General features: G+C 43.3%; 1 protein-coding gene and 1 pseudogene across 1 annotated transcript in view; both read left to right on the forward strand.

The window, feature by feature from the left end:
• The window catches only part of LOC119912613 (butyrophilin-like protein 2), a 566,400-nt gene that overhangs the window by 439,527 nt on the left and 109,059 nt on the right, over nucleotides 1-17,814 (forward strand). The gene's annotated exons all lie outside the window — the stretch shown is intronic.
• Nucleotides 15,249-17,628, forward strand: LOC119912626 (annotated as a pseudogene).

Here is a 17,814-nt window from a genome sequence, read left to right on the forward strand (position 1 = left end):
GCTAAGGAGGCATGAGCAGCCAAGACTCCCGTCTCATGCCCTCCCGCCTGGTGCCTTCCGCTAGTTTCTATGTTGCAATATAAAAGCTCTCGTCTGGTTCTTTCTGTCTTCCTCGTACTTTGGTGTTTTTGAAATGAATAGTAACGGCAATCATGCTAATGAATAAAAATATGTCCGTCTATAAGATAACAGACGTTATTATGTTGTATTCTAGCAATCTGGTTGAAAGATTGTTTTAAACATAGTTTTAAATCCCGCTGGAGATATTCATATCCACTGTTGTTACTGTATTAGACAGGCTATAAACTCCTGTTACTTGTATGCTTGCTTGTATGTCCATGCAATTGACGTAGGCAAGCAAGTCAGCTTGTGTTTAGGCCTATAAGTGAGCTGGTGAACATCTACAGTCACATGTATAGCTTAATCCTTTTGTCTTTTTAGGGTGACAATTTTACCACCAGTCCAGGGACAGTAGATGTAAATAGCAATTTGCTTAATGCTGGCACATTGTATATTTATGTATTATTAATGTACATTGTCCCTCTCAAATAAGCCTGAAATAAAAAAAGAGTGGGCTATGTTGGACATGGACACAACAATAACATCCAGAAATGTGCAAAGTATATCTATGGCCAAAAGCGTAATTTAAGAGTTTATACGTTTTTAATTGATTGCATGAATGAATTCACCCGTGACTCCGACACTTTTTCCTTCTGCTGCTGCTGCTTCTTCTCTTGAATAAGATCGGATTGCAAACAACGTTTGGGTGCATACCGCCATCTACTGTACAGAATGTGTAACACACACATAATTCGCAATTTCCATTTTGACACCTGAAACTACGTTTAAAACAATCTTTCTACCAGATTGCTGGAATAGCACTAAAATAGCATTATCATTAGCATGACAGTCTTCATTTATCAGTTGAAAAACACCAAAGAACAACGCAGAAATAGCGAACAAGACGCAAGCTTTTATTTTGATATGTAGAAACTAACGGAAGGCACCAGACAGGAGGGCACCAGGCGAGAGGGCATGAGACAAGAGGGCATGAGACAAGAGGGCATAAGACGAGAGGGCATGAGACGAGAGGGCATGAGGCGGGAGGGCATGAGATGTGAGGGCACCAGGTGAGAGGGCATGAGACGAGAGGGTATGAGAAGAGAGGGCATGAGACAAGAGGGTATGAGACGAGAGGGCATGAGATGGGAGGGCACCAGGCGAGAGGGCACGAGACAAGAGGGCATGAGACGAGAGGGCATGAGACGGGAGGGCACCAGGCGAGAGGGCATGAGACGAGAGGGCATGAGACGAGAGGGCACCAGGCGAGAGGGCATGAGACGGGAGGGCACCAGGCGAGAGGGCACGAGACGAGAGAGCATAAGACGGGAGGGCACCAGGCGAGAGGGCATGAGACGAGAGGGCACCAGGCGAGAGGGCACGAGACGAGAGAGCATGAGACGAGAGGGCATGAGACGGGAGGGCACCAGGCGAGAGGGCATGAGACGAGAGGGCATGAGACGAGAGGGCACCAGGCGAGAGGGCATGAGACGAGAGGGCATGAGATGGGAGGGCACCAGGCGAGAGGGCACGAGACAAGAGGGCATGAGACGAGAGGGCATGAGACGGGAGGGCACCAGGCGAGAGGGCATGAGACGAGAGGGCATGAGACGAGAGGGCACCAGGCGAGAGGGCATGAGACGGGAGGGCATGTGACGAGAGGGCACCAGGCGAGAGGGCATGAGACGGGAGGGCACCAGGCGAGAGGGCACGAGACGAGAGAGCATAAGACGGGAGGGCACCAGGCGAGAGGGCATGAGACGAGAGGGCACCAGGCGAGAGGGCACGAGACGAGAGAGCATGAGACGAGAGGGCATGAGACGGGAGGGCACCAGGCGAGAGGGCATGAGACGAGAGGGCATGAGACGAGAGGGCACCAGGCGAGAGGGCACGAGACAAGAGGGCATGAGACGAGAGGGCATGAGACGGGAGGGCACCAGGCGAGAGGGCATGAGACGAGAGGGCATGAGACGAGAGGGCACCAGGCGAGAGGGCATGAGACGGGAGGGCATGTGACGAGAGCGCATGAGACGGGAGGGCATGAGACGGGAGGGCACCAGGCGAGAGGGCATGAGACGAGAGGGCATGAGACGAGAGGGCACCAGGCGAGAGGGCACGAGACGAGAGAGCATGAGACGAGAGGGCATGAGACGGGAGGGCACCAGGCGAGAGGGCATGAGACGAGAGGGCATGAGACGAGAGGGCACCAGGCGAGAGGGCATGAGACGGGAGGGCATGTGACGAGAGGGCATGAGACGGGAGGGCACCAGGCGAGAGGGCACGAGACGAGAGAGCATAAGACGGGAGGGCACCAGGCGAGAGGGCATAAGACGGGAGGGCACCAGGCGAGAGGGCATGAGACGAGAGGGCACCAGGCGAGAGGGCATGAGACGGGAGGGCATGTGACGAGAGGGCACCAGGCGAGAGGGCATGAGACGGGAGGGCACCAGGCGAGAGGGCACGAGACGAGAGAGCATAAGACGGGAGGGCACCAGGCGAGAGGGCATAAGACGGGAGGGCACCAGGCGAGAGGGCACGAGACGAGAGAGCATGAGACGAGAGGGCATGAGACGGGAGGGCATGAGACGGGAGGGCATGAGACGAGAGGGCACCAGGCGAGAGGGCACGAGACAAGAGAGCATAAGACGGGAGGGCACCAGGTGAGAGGGCATGAGACGAGAGAGCATAAGACGGGAGGGCACCAGGCGAGAGGGCATGAGACGAGAGGACATGAGACGAGAGGGCATGAGACGGGAGGGCATGAGACTAGAGGGCACCAGGCGAGAGGGCATGAGACGAGAGGGCATGAGACGAGAGGGCATGAGACGGGAGGGCATGAGACTAGAGGACATGAGACGAGAGGGCATGAGACTAGAGGACATGAGACGAGAGGGCATGAGACAGGAGGGCATGAGACTAGAGGGCACCAGGCGAGAGGGCACGAGACGGGAGGCTCCAGGCTGCAGCCACACCCGTCTCTGAGCAGCTGCTGTCAGACTCACTGTGTGTGCCAGGTTTCAACCAGTAGAGGGCAGTCGCTCTTTCTGAATAAACACAAATGGAAAAAATCCAGTCTCCAAGTCCATTACCTCAGTATGAAAGATTTACTATCAAGCTACAATAACATGGTTAAGTACGGTGGCTCTGAAGGGTCAGGAGAGGATTTGTTTTTTGAGGACTACTTGCGTTACCTCGCAATACTTCTCTTCTTTCGTTCCTCCTGAGCCATGGCTGTGTTTGCTCGGCTGCTCTCAGCGCAACACCCCAGTATGGATCAACTTATTAAATTGTACTTTGAACCGTGCTTTTCCTATGTTGATATAGTACTACTGCTCAATAGAAATATTTATGTACTTACAAAAGGACCAGGCACCACGGTGGGTAGTGTGATCGGAAAGAAAGAGAGCTGGGACACAGACATGCCGGCCCTGCTTGGACTTAAGTCTGAGCACCAGGAAATTGAAGACTGTTAAGCCCACATCTTTACACAGACCTGCCCCATCAGTGTCCTGGAGCACTCAGCGGCCGCACCGTATTCTGTCAGAGCACAAGGCTCCGGCGAGATGAGAGGAGGACTCTGTGTTTACATCAGTGATGCTTGGTGCTTAAACAGTGAAAGTGGATGGACACTGTTTCCTACATGTCAGACTTTTTATGTAGCCTACATATCTCACGTTATGCAATACTGTCCACTCAATATAAATGTTCATCCTGCTACGAAACTTCCACACTGTTGAAATAGCTTATTAGATTGCTCTCGCTACTGGCATATATTTCAGATGCTGCTATTATTTAAATATAGATAGGCTTAACATGTAGGTGTAGCCTACATACTTCTGATAGGGGTTGCACTACGCACTTTATAATGCTTGACAGTTTACAGATCAGCTGTCTCTTCTAGTGTCAGTTACTGTATATTACCTTCTTATTTTTGCTTGCCTGACTGATGGTGAAAAGCTCATCAAACGTACGACGATTAGTGATGGCAAGTTCGACTCTTTTGACAGACTCGTTCATTCAATTCTAATCTTTTTTTGAGTCATTTCGTTCATTTGAACTGGGCTGGTTATTGCGGCGCTGCAGCCCTCTTGTGGGCGATTAAAAAACAGCGCCATTCTCAAACACGGAAGGCTGCCTGGCTTGCTTTATTTGACAAAGTATAATGCACAAATTCACCTCTTGATTACTGTATATCATCATTATATAAAGCCCCCTGGGCCCACAACCACATTCAAACCATGTAAAAACCACAGAAATATGTTGTCAATATGTAATCACCACTACTCCGGCTAAATCCTTCCATTTTCACAATCTTTCCTGAGTATACAACCAGAACAGCCATATAAAGGCTTATGTATATAATTACTATCATTATCTTTAAGTGCTCATTCATACAGCCGGCATACGTCCCTATCCATGAGTAAAATATTAATATCAGATTTGCAGTAAATATATAAAAGTAATAAGCTTGATAGACTATATGAATAAACACAATCTTATTAAAATTCAACCAATTTAATAATAAGCTGGATCGAGCCACCAAGAACTCCAGCACAGAGAGAGGAACAGAGAAATAAACACATGTAAACGCAGCAGTTTGGCAGGTCTGGAAGCAGGATGGGCCACATCAGGTCCTGATTCTGCAGACAGAGAAACAATCATGAGCACATCGCTCTCAAACACTGCAGGTTGTTCATCAGTCACGAGCTGTGAAACAACAGCACGGCTCTGTTGGTAAATAAAAAGGAAAAGTTCAGCTGTTAGCTGTTTACATGGCTAATGCTAACGTTGCTACGTGGCTGTGTTTTAATGTTTTATTGACTGTGTCTGTGTATTGGAGAGGAGACGACCTCTGAGGTTATTCATCTCCAGGTAGAACCCTTTCAGGGCTCTGAAGTGGACCCAGAACAACTCTCATCAGCTGTTAGCTGTAATGTTAAACAGTAGCAGGAATAAAGGTGCGGCTGTGTTAAAACTATAACTTAGCACAACATCACTGCACTGTAATAACGTTACGCTTCATTAAATGTCACATAATTAACAAAATAGCTATATAATGTCATTCCAGTGACTGTTACCTGACAGCCGACCAGCCTCTCATTCTCCGGCGCTGGCAGTCACTCAGCCTGCCGAGTGAAGACAGACTCTGAGGACCCATGTGAGCGCTGAACGAGTCGTTCATTCCTGCTCCACAGCAGCTGTCACGTGACAAATGAACGACTCAGACAGTTGAGAGTCGTGAACTAATCAATTCTGTTTCCTGTGCTGACGGAGCTCATGCAGCTGCCGTGTGATGGGTGAACGTAAGAGTCCAAGATCCAACCAAACACACACACAGGCCACAGCAGCCAACCGACGCCGACTTCCGAACGGACAACCGACCCGCGGCCACACACCGGTCAACCCGGCTCCGACCAACACCAGATCCATTTTCGACCAGACAGCCTTCATCCCTCCATCCTCGACCCCTTCATCCCTTCATCCTCGACCCCTTCATCCCTCTTCTTTCGACCCCTTCATCCCTCTTCCCTCGACACCTTCATCCCTCTTCTCTCCACCCCTTCATCCCTCCATCCTCAACCGCTTCATCCCTCTTCCCTCGACACCTTAATCCCTCTTCTCTCCACCCCTTCATCCCTCCATCCTCAACCGCTTCATCCCTCTTCCCTCGACACCTTAATCCCTCTTCTCTCCACCCCTTCATCCCTCCATCCTCAACCCCTTCATCCCTCTCCCCTCTCGACCCCTCCTTTCATAACTATTCATCATAATAAACCACTATAAAATCTAATATCGGCGTGGTCATTGTTAGTGAAACGATTTCATGTGAGCTTGTTACGTAACGTAGACTAACGTTACACAGCTAACTTACCACAGGTGACAAAAAGTTGATGATGCCGGTAGTGCTGTGGATATCCTGTCAACTAATCGGAGGGAATGTCGCTGTCGCCCTCTTATGGTGTAGCTAGTACTCTGCTCTCACACTTAGATCTCTTTATACAGATCTCAGCGGGACAGATTGGACAAAACTCCACAAATAAAAAGGAAGTTACAAATGTAAGGTGACCCGCAAATAGACAGGAAGTGATCTGCAAATGTGAAAAACCCATTTCACATGTACAAATCAACCTGTATTTTTGTGGATATTATTTTACACAACATAAATGTCAAAATGGAAAGTGAAATATTTTTTTGTTTGGTAACACTTTCTATGAAGGTCATCGCTACAATGACCTATGCATATAGTTAGCGGAGGAAAATATTTACTTACTAAGTTGTCAGTCTTGCAGAACATGTGCAGTGTAGGTCACAGTGTGTCCGTTAAGTCTGTTGTTTCCACAACTGATGGAAAAGTGAAGGCGGTTAGCGCTAGCTAACAGATCCCTGGTCTGTAAAGCAGGGTTTTGGCTGCAGTGTAACCTTAACAATTAGTAACGGAGTAATGTTAATTAGTTGCGTCATTACTACCTAACTTGTTGAGGAATGAGAACAGCAATTTGAAGCTAAACTGGTGTCCTGTACACATACTGAACATCCTGATAGTTAAATTATATTTCAGTGTCCAGAGGAGTCTGGTTGTTAAAGGAAGGATGCTGGTGACCACGGAGGAGCTGAGGCTACTAAACTAAATCAGGGATGTAAACAAGTCCTTTTAAGCAATTGAGGAGATATTTCTTTTGGATTTTAATGTGCAAACGAAATGCTTAGTAATTATCCAGAAATTACACAGAAATAAAATGCATCAAGATGGATCGCTGCCCTCTGAACTGTTATCAAATCGAATCGTGAGGTGCCACGAGATTCTGATTCCTACTGCCCAAACAGTATTCCCATTCAATTACGTTAAAATGTCTTTTAATCGTTTTGTGAAGTGGTTGTCTTTAATCGTCCACTGCATCTGTTAGGGCCTGTCCATATGCTCGCCATTCATCCGTGACAACATCTGAGCCTCTTCTTACATGATGTTGTTTTTCTTGAGCGATCTCTCATTTCCTTGATGTAATTATGTTATGTTTTTGTGCTAATCTGCAAAATGTTCAAAATTCATACAGATTGTTCATAAAGTGAAGAAACATGAATAAAAGTTGTTTTGAAAAATGTGTCACTTTACCTAAAGAAAAACAGGGATGGACATTTTAACACTTTACTTAAAGCAAACAAAGACATGCTATATAACTTTAAACATTACTATAAGCTATTATTCCATTTTATATCACTAATTCTAAATGGTGACTAAAGTGTATTTATAATGAGGCAGAGTCGATGGTTATGTACTGTAACGTGATTACTGGTGTTATCAACAGTAATGCGTTACATTACTGTGTTACAGACAAAAGTAATTTGATTACAGAAACACGTTACTTTGTACTTTGTTACTTTCTACTTTCTTACTTTGTAACGTGTTACCCCCAACACTGCTCCTAACACATCAACTATGAGGACAAAATGATCACTTTGCTGCCTAATATATCCCACCCACCCACATGTGCCACGGTAACAAGATAATCTGTGTTATTCACTTCACCTGTCAGTGGTCATAATGTTATGGCTGATCGGTGTACATTGTGCATACATTTCTTTTATTGTGGACTTTTACAGTATATAGTACTTTTTACTGTCTGGGAATTTATTATCTGTTTAAGAAATCCAGGAAATGTTGAATAAAAAGTCCAAATCTCCCCCATTCCAACTCTTTCACTGCCGCTGCTTTGTTCCTTTATTGTGTGCATCGTTTGCACACACGTGTGATGTATTTTTTAACTTTCCTCCTCAGAGTGGATGGAAGTGATTGTATTCAGATGTGAAAATGTCACTTTGAGACTTCAGGGTTTGTCAGCTCAGAGTTCAAGTTCAGACTTGGAATGAGTTCACAAAGCCCACAGATCACTTCTGAGGAAAGTAGGAGGTTCACTTTTCACATGTTTTTCAGGCATGTTTGTCCAGTTTCTGTCAACATGAAGCCTCCTTGACAGCTTTATGTTGGAGAAAAATTTAAGTATCCCCAAAACATGTATGGGTGCAAGAGATGGCATCTGGTATTGTACTGGAAAGAGTAACTAACCACATAATTAGAGGAAAGGCAGGGAAATTTGCAAATGTGTGGAAACACAATTCTCACGCAAAACAAATCTATATTATGATAATGTTGACTAGCGAGAATCATCTCCACCCAATTTATGCAACTCGGCATACGGTGTGATCGTAAAGTAACCCGTGTGCGCTAAGACTCAGCCAGCAGACCCGCTGGTAGAGTTTTGCATTATAAACATCTGAAACCTGAAGCACAATCTGGCTCTGTTTGGGACTGTGAGTTGCACTTCATCAGAGCTGCAGAAGTTTACATAAGGATTTGCGCTGAGATGTGAGAGGGGAGCACAGAAAAGTATAGGTCAGGTAGACTTTTTAAAAAATATTATGATTTCTTATTAAATAATGATGTAAGTCTTATAATATTACGATTTTCTTCTGGACATACAGTATAAATGAACAAAGATATGTGAGATGTGCAGAAAGTTTTGAACATGAGCAGAAAACCTGCTGAAACAAAGTCCAGGCGTATATAACTGAATTGAAATTAAATAATTTATAATAAAGTTAAAAAGGTGCCCCAACAGATAACTTTTCAGTCCTGTGCATAAATCTTTTAGTTGAATCAAGCAAAATAATTATTATTTATTATATAAATTTATAATAATTTATTATGTCATCAACTACAATAGAGGATAATAAAGTAAAGAAACAACATTTAGATTTTGGGACGTTTTACATTAATTTCAGGACGGTTCAGGGACGGAGGTCAAAAAAGTTAGTCTGGAGCCCTGGTTTGTAATTTCCCACCTTGTGAGGAGACTTGTGAGTCTTCAGTGCAGTTTCTCTTGGCCTTCACCATGACCACTATGTGAAAGCACTCATCAGAGTGGATGGAAGTGATTGTATTCAGATGTGAAAATGTCACTTTGAGACTTCAGGGTTTGTCAGCTCAGAGTTCAAGTTCAGACTTGGAATGAGTTCACAAAGCCCACAGATCACTTCTGAGGAAAGTAGGAGGTTCACTTTTCACATGTTTTTCAGGCCTGTTTGTCCAGTTTCTGTCAACATGAAGCCTCCTTGACAGCTTTATCTTGGAGAAAAATGTATGTGTCCCCAAAACATGTATGGGTGCAAGAGATGGCATCTGGTATTTGTCACAGCCCGGCTCAAAGGCCATGACCAATGCTGAGAGGACACGCAGGATTACCAAAAGTAAACATATTTATTATAACAACTTAAACAATTAACGACTAATAATTAACAATGTAGATTGTGATAGTCAGTGATATCAGTGGTGTAAATGTGGATGAGTGACTAGTGTGAGGTTTGGTAGTTGAGGAGTGGTAACAAAACAAAGATGTGCTGCTGCTGGCAGGAGTGGGACCAGATCAGAGAGGGAAGCTCGAGAGCAAAAGGGCCGAAATATTTATCCTCCAATCTGGCTTACGGGCGCTGATACCTTCAGGGACAAAAGGAGAACAGTAAACTGCCCAACACTACATAGTTAAACACCCAACTAGGCAGACAGTATTGTACTGGAGAGACTAACTTACATACCCAGAGGAAAGGTAGGGGAATTTGAGATGGGAACACAATTTTCTTGAAACTGCTGTGTTGCTGAGTGTTTTTTTTGTGACTTTGTTGTCATTTTCTGCTTTTTTCTGTGTTGTTTGTAATTTCCCACCTTGTGAGGAGACTTGTGAGTCTTCAGTGCAGTTTCTCTTGGCCTTCACCATGACCACTATGTGAAAGCACTGGTCACTGTAAACTTCAAGGTCCTCCAAACTCTTGTCTTTGAGGCCGTCCAGAGTGGTGGGATTGTTGTTTTATTACTTTAACTTTGGGATGTGTTTGCTGCGATTCAGCTACTTTCTACCGTTCATACAACACTGTGCTTTTTTGCAAGTGCAGAAATGTTTAAATCCTAATTCTTAATCCAAAATTTAACTCTCTGTCTCACACACATAGAAACACAAATACCAACACACTAGTTTTTCTGTCTATGTGGGGACAGGCACATCCCAATCTGGTAACAGAATCTCACAATAGGCCTGCTGTTGGAAGTCAGATTTTCAAAATATAAGCCCTCAGTTGGTAACAGGATCTTACCGTGTGGCCACGGACAGGGTTGAAGTTTTGAAATAAGTCATTAATTTCACATTTCTGCATTTTCAGCGATGCTTTGCATTTTATTCTTATTCTGTTTGTTTTTCGGTCGACTACAACTTCTGCATACCGAGCCAAAGCAACAGTTAAAATGTAAAAATGTTATGCTCTTTAAGAAGATTTATTTTTCAATTCCAACTCCCAAATCTGATTTTTTACTTTTCAGCTTCTTCAACAGTGCAGTCAATACATTTGAGATTTTCCAGACAAGGAATTTCTCTATTTAAAACTTTCTGTACATGGTGTACACATTTACTATTGAACATGTTATCACTGTAATTGTTTTACCTTTATATTGAAATAAATTTGGTCATAAAAATTGAGTTTGTAGTACAGTCCTGTATATAGTGTAAATTACTATGAATTGCTACTTAACACACATCAAGTTAGCTTTTGAGCTGGTCATGTCCAACTCAATACAGACAATTATTCCTCGAAATGACAAATCTAGACTAAACTGCCCGTTCTGTAGCTTTGTAAAGACAACACAAAATTAAGTAAACAGACATCTCTCAACACATACTCTTATGCAACACAATACATACTCTCATATACATTAGACAGGTACCCATATAAGTAAGCACACTGACGCCTTCTCACGATAGTTGATTGCACAACCACTGTTGGCTGCATTTCTCGCAATAAGTGTAGCGCAGCCCATTGCACATCGAGATATTGCACAACCCTAACATCCTTGCTGTTCCTAAGAAACTAACATAACAGGGGGTTAAGTTGTGTAGTATACATTTATTTATGTTTAAAATATGCTGGTGTGGGTAGCATAAATGAGTAAAAACTTTTTTTAGGAACGGCAACTTTCACATTCCTTTTTTAAAACTGTACTTTTTCTCTTTACTTTACTTTCACTATACCAGTAATCTACTTTTAACTTTGCTACATTTACTTAAAAGGTAAAATACAATTACTGAAAGCAGTTTCACCAGTTCCTCCCTCTCCCCACCCTAATGTCCATAATGGGCAAAAAAAGGAGAGAGATCTAACTGCAAGATATGGGCAAACTAAGAGGACAAAGCACGTCGTATAAAGTATATTATTCTCCTGCCTAAATTGCCTTGCATTCAGTTAGTTTTCGGGTACCCAGATTTTGAGTGGTTTACAGAACCATACAAGAAATCTAAACACCAACCAATGCCAGCAAACAACAAACAGCCCCAGAGTCTTTTCCAGCAAACGGCTAAACATTTATTAGCTGCAATAGGGCTAGTCTGACAGAGTGAACATTGTCCATCATATCGACTGTTAAGACTGAGATGTCCCCCAGTAATGTCAGTCTTGGGTTGGTTGGGACCGCCACCCCCATGACTATTTTTCCAACACAGATCTCCAGTATTGCTCTAGATATCTGCATGTCCAACATGATGTCATGGGATGGCGTATAAATAGCACGCCACTTTTAAGGGCATTTCGCGTGTCATTTAAAGCTGTTTAGGCTCCATAGACTTCCGTCGGGATCCAACCTGGTTGAAACTCTAAGGTTGAAACAGAACATTAAGGTAAGATAGTTTGCCGATAATGTAGATTAAAATGATAATGTTATTAGCCTCTATCACCAGCCTTCATTAACTATTTGGTGTGTCTGTTTTTCTCTTAACATATATTGTAGCAGTTAACGTTAGCCAATATTTGCAAATGAAGGGGTATAATTAAGCTAATTTATGGCTAATCACATTAGTTTCCCAGACATGCAGATGTAATCGAATTTAATCCGCAGATGAATGCGGAAGAATGGGTTCAGTCAATGAAGAAAAAACCTATTTGCCAGTGTATTGGGTGACGTTACAATAACCTAAAAGTAATTCAGTTGTACAACAGTTTGCAATATATCCTACGTTTATGAAAGTGTTAGGACGTTAATGTTTAGCTTTTGTTGAGACTGTTTCAGAGAGGTTTTTATTCAACTGCATGGTAATATTTGAGTAAGTGTAACATTATTGCATTAGGCTATACTAAGAGATGTGTCTATTATTTTGTCCATTTTAATTAATGAGGGTAGGCTTATGAACAAAAGCAGAAATACTTATATATCTGGTACCCTTGTCAATTGCTTAGCTTACTCTACAATGAAATTGTTCAAACCTTTCCCTTCAACTTTTTCAAAATTTGAATCACCTAATCATCTTAAAGTACGTTATGCAGTCATTATTCTGTGTAATAGTTTTTGCAAATCTGTTCTGTTACAGTAAAAAATGCCCACCCAGCAAACCTGCAGCTCCTGCAACAGCAGCTTTAACATTGCGGCAAAAACATGCCCCTCCTGTGGCACAGCCCAGCCCTACAAGGCCCGTGCCACTAAACGACTTGAGGCCTTCAAGACCAGGAGCAAATCATGGGCTGAGGTAACACTGAAGTCATGGTAAGCAAGCCAACATTCAGTAGAACAGAAATTATAACCAGAAAAAGTATCTAGAATGTGTGTGTAAGTATATATAAGTAAGAAAGTCTATCAGGATGACGTACTCAGTTCTGTATTGTGTAAGTGATATTTTCTGATTAAATAAAGGTTGTATATAATAATGAGGAAATGTCATACAAAGGAATGATAATCCAGTATAGTTACAGCACTGAACCACACTAAGGCACTTCATGTTGGTTTTCCCTTTAACACGATTCCTTTAAATTATTATATGCATTACACACTGTTAAACAGCCGTGTCATACACATCATTCTTAAACCATGCCAAATTATCTTGTAATTAATAGTAAAAATATGCTAACAAAACACGACGACCCATTGTATTACAGCTCTATTAACCAACTAACTAATAAACAGTGTTAGCAGGCACCCTTTGACCTAACCTGCATTTGACCCACATCTGTAAACAGTTGACAGTTGAGTTGTAGAGCCACGGCATACGATGCTGGTTCCCCCTTTTATAACAATAGTGAACTGAAGTTAAACCTCTTTAGTCTGCAAGGGTGTAGCTGGATGTGTGTAGGTCGTCACTGCTGTATGTCAGCTACAAAATGTACACTTAATTTCAACTTTCTCTATATCACCTCAGATCCCTTCAAAGTATATTTTTGTAATACTATAAAACAACTCATTGTTACTCTTTCAAATAATACTTAATGGCATTGTAAACTTTGTTCAACAAACTTTATTACATTTCTTGTATAAAGTTGGTCTCAGTGCAAAATTTATGGTGGCAGAACATTGAAATTGTAGTTGCAGCTGAGCCAACTCAAGTGGTGCTAAGAATGGGGTTTCCTAAGCAGTCCTGCAGGGGTTTTCATCCACATGTCAGTGTTGGTTATACCAGGACAGCTTTCCTGTTTTCTTCAAGAGAACCTGAAGTCAAAAAGGTGAGTTTTGTTTGAATATGAATGTAGTATTGAAAGTCTGGCTTTGCAGTAGTCACATGTTTAATTCTTTAGTTTAATCACGTGCTTGACGCTACACTGTAGCTTGCTTGCTAACTAAGAAGTCTGCTAATGTTAGCATGGTAATTGATGGTTTGATAAATTCCATGTCTATATGGACCGCAGAGTCGCTATGCACGGTTCAGAAGTGCATTGGGCGCGTCAACAACAAAACAGCTGATTGTCCGAACTCAGAGAACTTTGAATCAAAATAAATAATGCTAACTACCTTTATTTATTTTTTATGGCCATATAACGTTACCCTACAGGGTTTCCCATAAATGTGTTTAAGTGTGCCCCACCATGTCATTTTGTCAAGGCATTTGCTAGTTACGTTACACACACTTTAGGAAGTGATTAGGTACACACAGACAAAACTAATGCAATGCAATGGCTCTAAATTAAAACCTGTCTTTGAAAGGTATTGTGGTGGTAAGTTTATTGAATCTGTTTGACAGAGGTATTAAATTATTTTAATGGTCAATTTGAAGGCTGTTTATGATGCTAGTTAACCATGGGGTTAAACTGAGAGGTGTTCATTTTGTCAACTGTACTTTTTTTACACATGTATAGGATGGACTAAATATTTAGAACACTTCTGGGTGTAAATTATACCACTGAATTATCAAAGAAGTCTTTTGGAAATACTACAGGCAGCAGTGTGTGTCTATGATTCTGTCACTCTTCTGTAACTGGACGTTGATACGTTGATACAAATAGTGTTCATGGTCACTTTGTCCATGAAGGTGACACTATTTGATATTTACTATGTATATGGCTATACTATATTATTGCATGTAATCTAGAGAAGATTATAGACTGAAGACAATACTGACAGAAGAGTGGGACTGAGAGAAAAAGGAGCAATTACAAATCTATAAGCTACGTTGGCACCACAGACAGCGCCGTGTATTTATCAATACACAGCACAGTTAGGCTGCTGATATTTCAGAGCCACGATCGGGACAGTAGATTCTAACCAGACCTCAGTCAGATAAAGGATCAATGAGTTAGGCAGACAACACGAACATATTCATTTAAACAGAGAAGAGGCTGCAGCATCAGAGCGAGGAGAGGAGGAGGCTGCAGCTCCAGAACTAGATGTGGCGTGATTTAGCTTTCTTAATATACATCTGTACTTTAAGTGGTGAAATTAAAATCCCCTAATATTAGAAAAGTGGCACCGACTTATCATGAACATGATCAAAACATATTTTGAAAGACTTGAAAGAAAGATGTTGGTGTGTCTGGCTGGCAAACAAAATGATTGTTTATTGTCATTGTGACCATTGTCAAGCTTACTTCTAGGTCCAGCAATTGAACATATTTGGTAAGAAGAGGAGGTTATCAAGAGGTGTGCATACTTTCTGTACATCTTTCTTCCAACAGCAGTAATTAGCTGTAACAGAGATACAGGCACTGTCCTACTGAAGTGGTCCGAGCCAATTGGATGGCTTGAGCCACTGTTCTCTCAAGGGAATAAACAAGACACTAATGCAAACCAGGTGACAGTGATTCCTCAATCCAATGAGGGATCACACTGCCTCCTCTTATTCTGTACGATGTATGATGACAATGTTTACATGTCTATTACTGTTTTCCAGAGTGCAATATCCATCCAAATCTTGAAGTCTTCCCAATCAGGAAATTGGTAAAACAGAGAACCAGAGAGGTTGGTATGCAAAATTAGTGGAGTGACCTGAAGTCATCTACAATTCAACTGCAAAGCAACACAGTGTCATTAGACAACACTACACAACACACGTACCAGAGTCAGCCCAGTGAAGGACCAAAGCAATGTTCATTCTTCTTTACATATTGCTCCGAAATTTACGCAAATGATTTACAATTAATTACAACTGATAATTAAACAGTGCATGTTTTTTTTATGTTTTATTAATTTCAAAGTAGTGAGGTGTTCAACTTAGAAATGTTGCCCCTTATTCAAAAGCTGCCGTCCACCAGAATAAATCCGTTGACCAAAGTATAACAGTTGGATGACTTAAAAATGTCCTTTGCTAAATAAGTACGAAACTGAAATAGTCTTATTTAAAATAATCAGGATTACTGCTCATCTTGACACCAAAGGACTGAAAGCTGAGGACAAAGTCGAAAAGCTTTGTGTTGTAACTGATTGTGGAATCTGGCACGTGACAACAATAATCTCTTAAAACATACCCAAACTTAAAAGCCATTTGTCAGAACATGAATTAGAAGAGACTCGGAAGAACTCATTTAATGTATGAGTTCTTCTAAGTCTGAGGAGAGAGTTGTGATTGGGGACATGGAGGAGGAGGAGGATTCTTCGCCTGAGAGATGGGAAGAGACGCAGGAGACAGAGGAGGAAGACTTATGGCCTTCAAAGAGTGGCATAATGAGGTCTTCCTCCCACGCCAAAATGCTGCCTTACATCCCCGCAGCCACCGGTATGGTCCCCGGTCCCACAAGGTACGCGATCGCCAGGTGCAGCACCTAGGAGTCCAGTATGGATCTGTTTGTTACGGACGACATCCTGGACCTAATATTGAAGATGACCAACCTCCAGGGGAGACGGACCCAGAACGACTGGATGGATCTGGACCTGGTAGATGTAAGGGGCTACATTGGGCTGCTGCTTCTTGCTGGAGTATATCGTTCGCAGAACCAGTCACTGAGGAGCCTGTGGGAAGAGGAGACCGGGCGAATAATTTTCCAAGCCGCCATGTGAACTTCCGCCTCATCAGCGACAAAATACGTTTTGATGATAAGACGACCAGAGGAGCGCGTCTGAAAAGTGACGAGCCGGCAGCCTTCAGGACACTGTGGGAGAAATGGACCAGCCTTCGGGCCTGTTAATTTCAACCCAGGGAGAGATATCTGTGTAGACGAGCAGCTGGTGCCGTTCAGAGGCCGATGTGTTTTTCGACAAAACATTCCAAGCAAGCCGGCTAAATATGTAGCCACTTCATATGCTTACCGAATGCAAATCTATACGGGGAGGCCGGCTGGACGTCCCGCAGAGGTGGGACAGGGGCAGAGGGTCCTCCGGGAGATGACAGAGGGGCTCCAGGGCTGTGTTGTCACCTGCGACAATTTCTTTAATATCTTATGGAGCAGCGGAGGAGCTCCTCAAGAACAAGATAGCCCTGGTGGGCACAGTCAGAAAAAATAAGCCCGAGCTCCCTCCCCAACTGCTGCAGGTGAGGGGACGAGCGACGCACTCCTCCATCCACGCCTTCGCCCGCACGGCCACAGCGGTGTCGTACATTCCAAGGCGGGGGAAGAATGTCTTGCTCCTTCAGCACCAAGCACCGCCGGCCAGAGATCAGCGAGGGAAACCAGTCGAAACCGGCAATCATCCTGGCATACAACAGGTGCGAGGGAGGTGTCGACAACCTCGACAAGGTATGTGCAATTTCACATTAGTTACGCTACATGAAGGCAACATAGGCTATTTTTTATTTCTGAATGTATCTGCTTGATATAAAGTGTAGACTAGGCTAATTATTTTTTCTTTGTTTTATCATTTGCAGGTTGTCGGCACCTACAGCTGCAGGCGAAAAACCAACCGTTGGCCGGTTACGCTGTTCCAAAACCTCCTGGATGTCTCGGCATACGACGCCTTTGTTGTATGGACCGCTGTCGACCGGCATTGGAACTCCGGGAAGACCTTCAAGCGGAGGCTGTTTCTCGAACACCTTGGAAGGAGCCTGGTCAGCCCACTGATGGCCAGAAGAGCCCGTCTGCCATGCACACCAGCCGCCGCCGCCAAGAGGAAGAAGCTGTGGGGATTTTGCACGGGGGAGCAAAAAAAGAAAATTGCCACCACTTGTTACCTCTGCGGTAAACACATATGCAAGGATCATAGCAGATTTGTTTGCAGCTCCCGTCAGTGACTCCCCCCACTTTTCTCCCTCACTCACTCACACAAGCTACCAACCCCCATCCACACACGTTCTGAATGTTGTGTTATATAGCCTAAATTGTGTTAATAAAATTGTTCTTGTTCAGAGTTAACATTTTGTGTTTTATTTCTAGAGCAAAATAGCTAATGTGCTCTTAGAAAGTGAAAATGAAACAGTATTTGGTTGATATCATTATCAGCTTTATTTGCCATCTGATATGTGTGAACACACGAGGAATTTGACTCTGGAGTCTACATTGCTCAAGGTGTGCTTACTTATCCTATACAATAGT

Source organism: Micropterus salmoides, unplaced genomic scaffold, assembly GCF_014851395.1.
Source record: "Micropterus salmoides isolate LMB-PRFRI ecotype aquatic unplaced genomic scaffold, ASM1485139v1 Ms_hic_scaffold_2, whole genome shotgun sequence".
Lineage (NCBI taxonomy): Eukaryota > Metazoa > Chordata > Actinopteri > Centrarchiformes > Centrarchidae > Micropterus > Micropterus salmoides.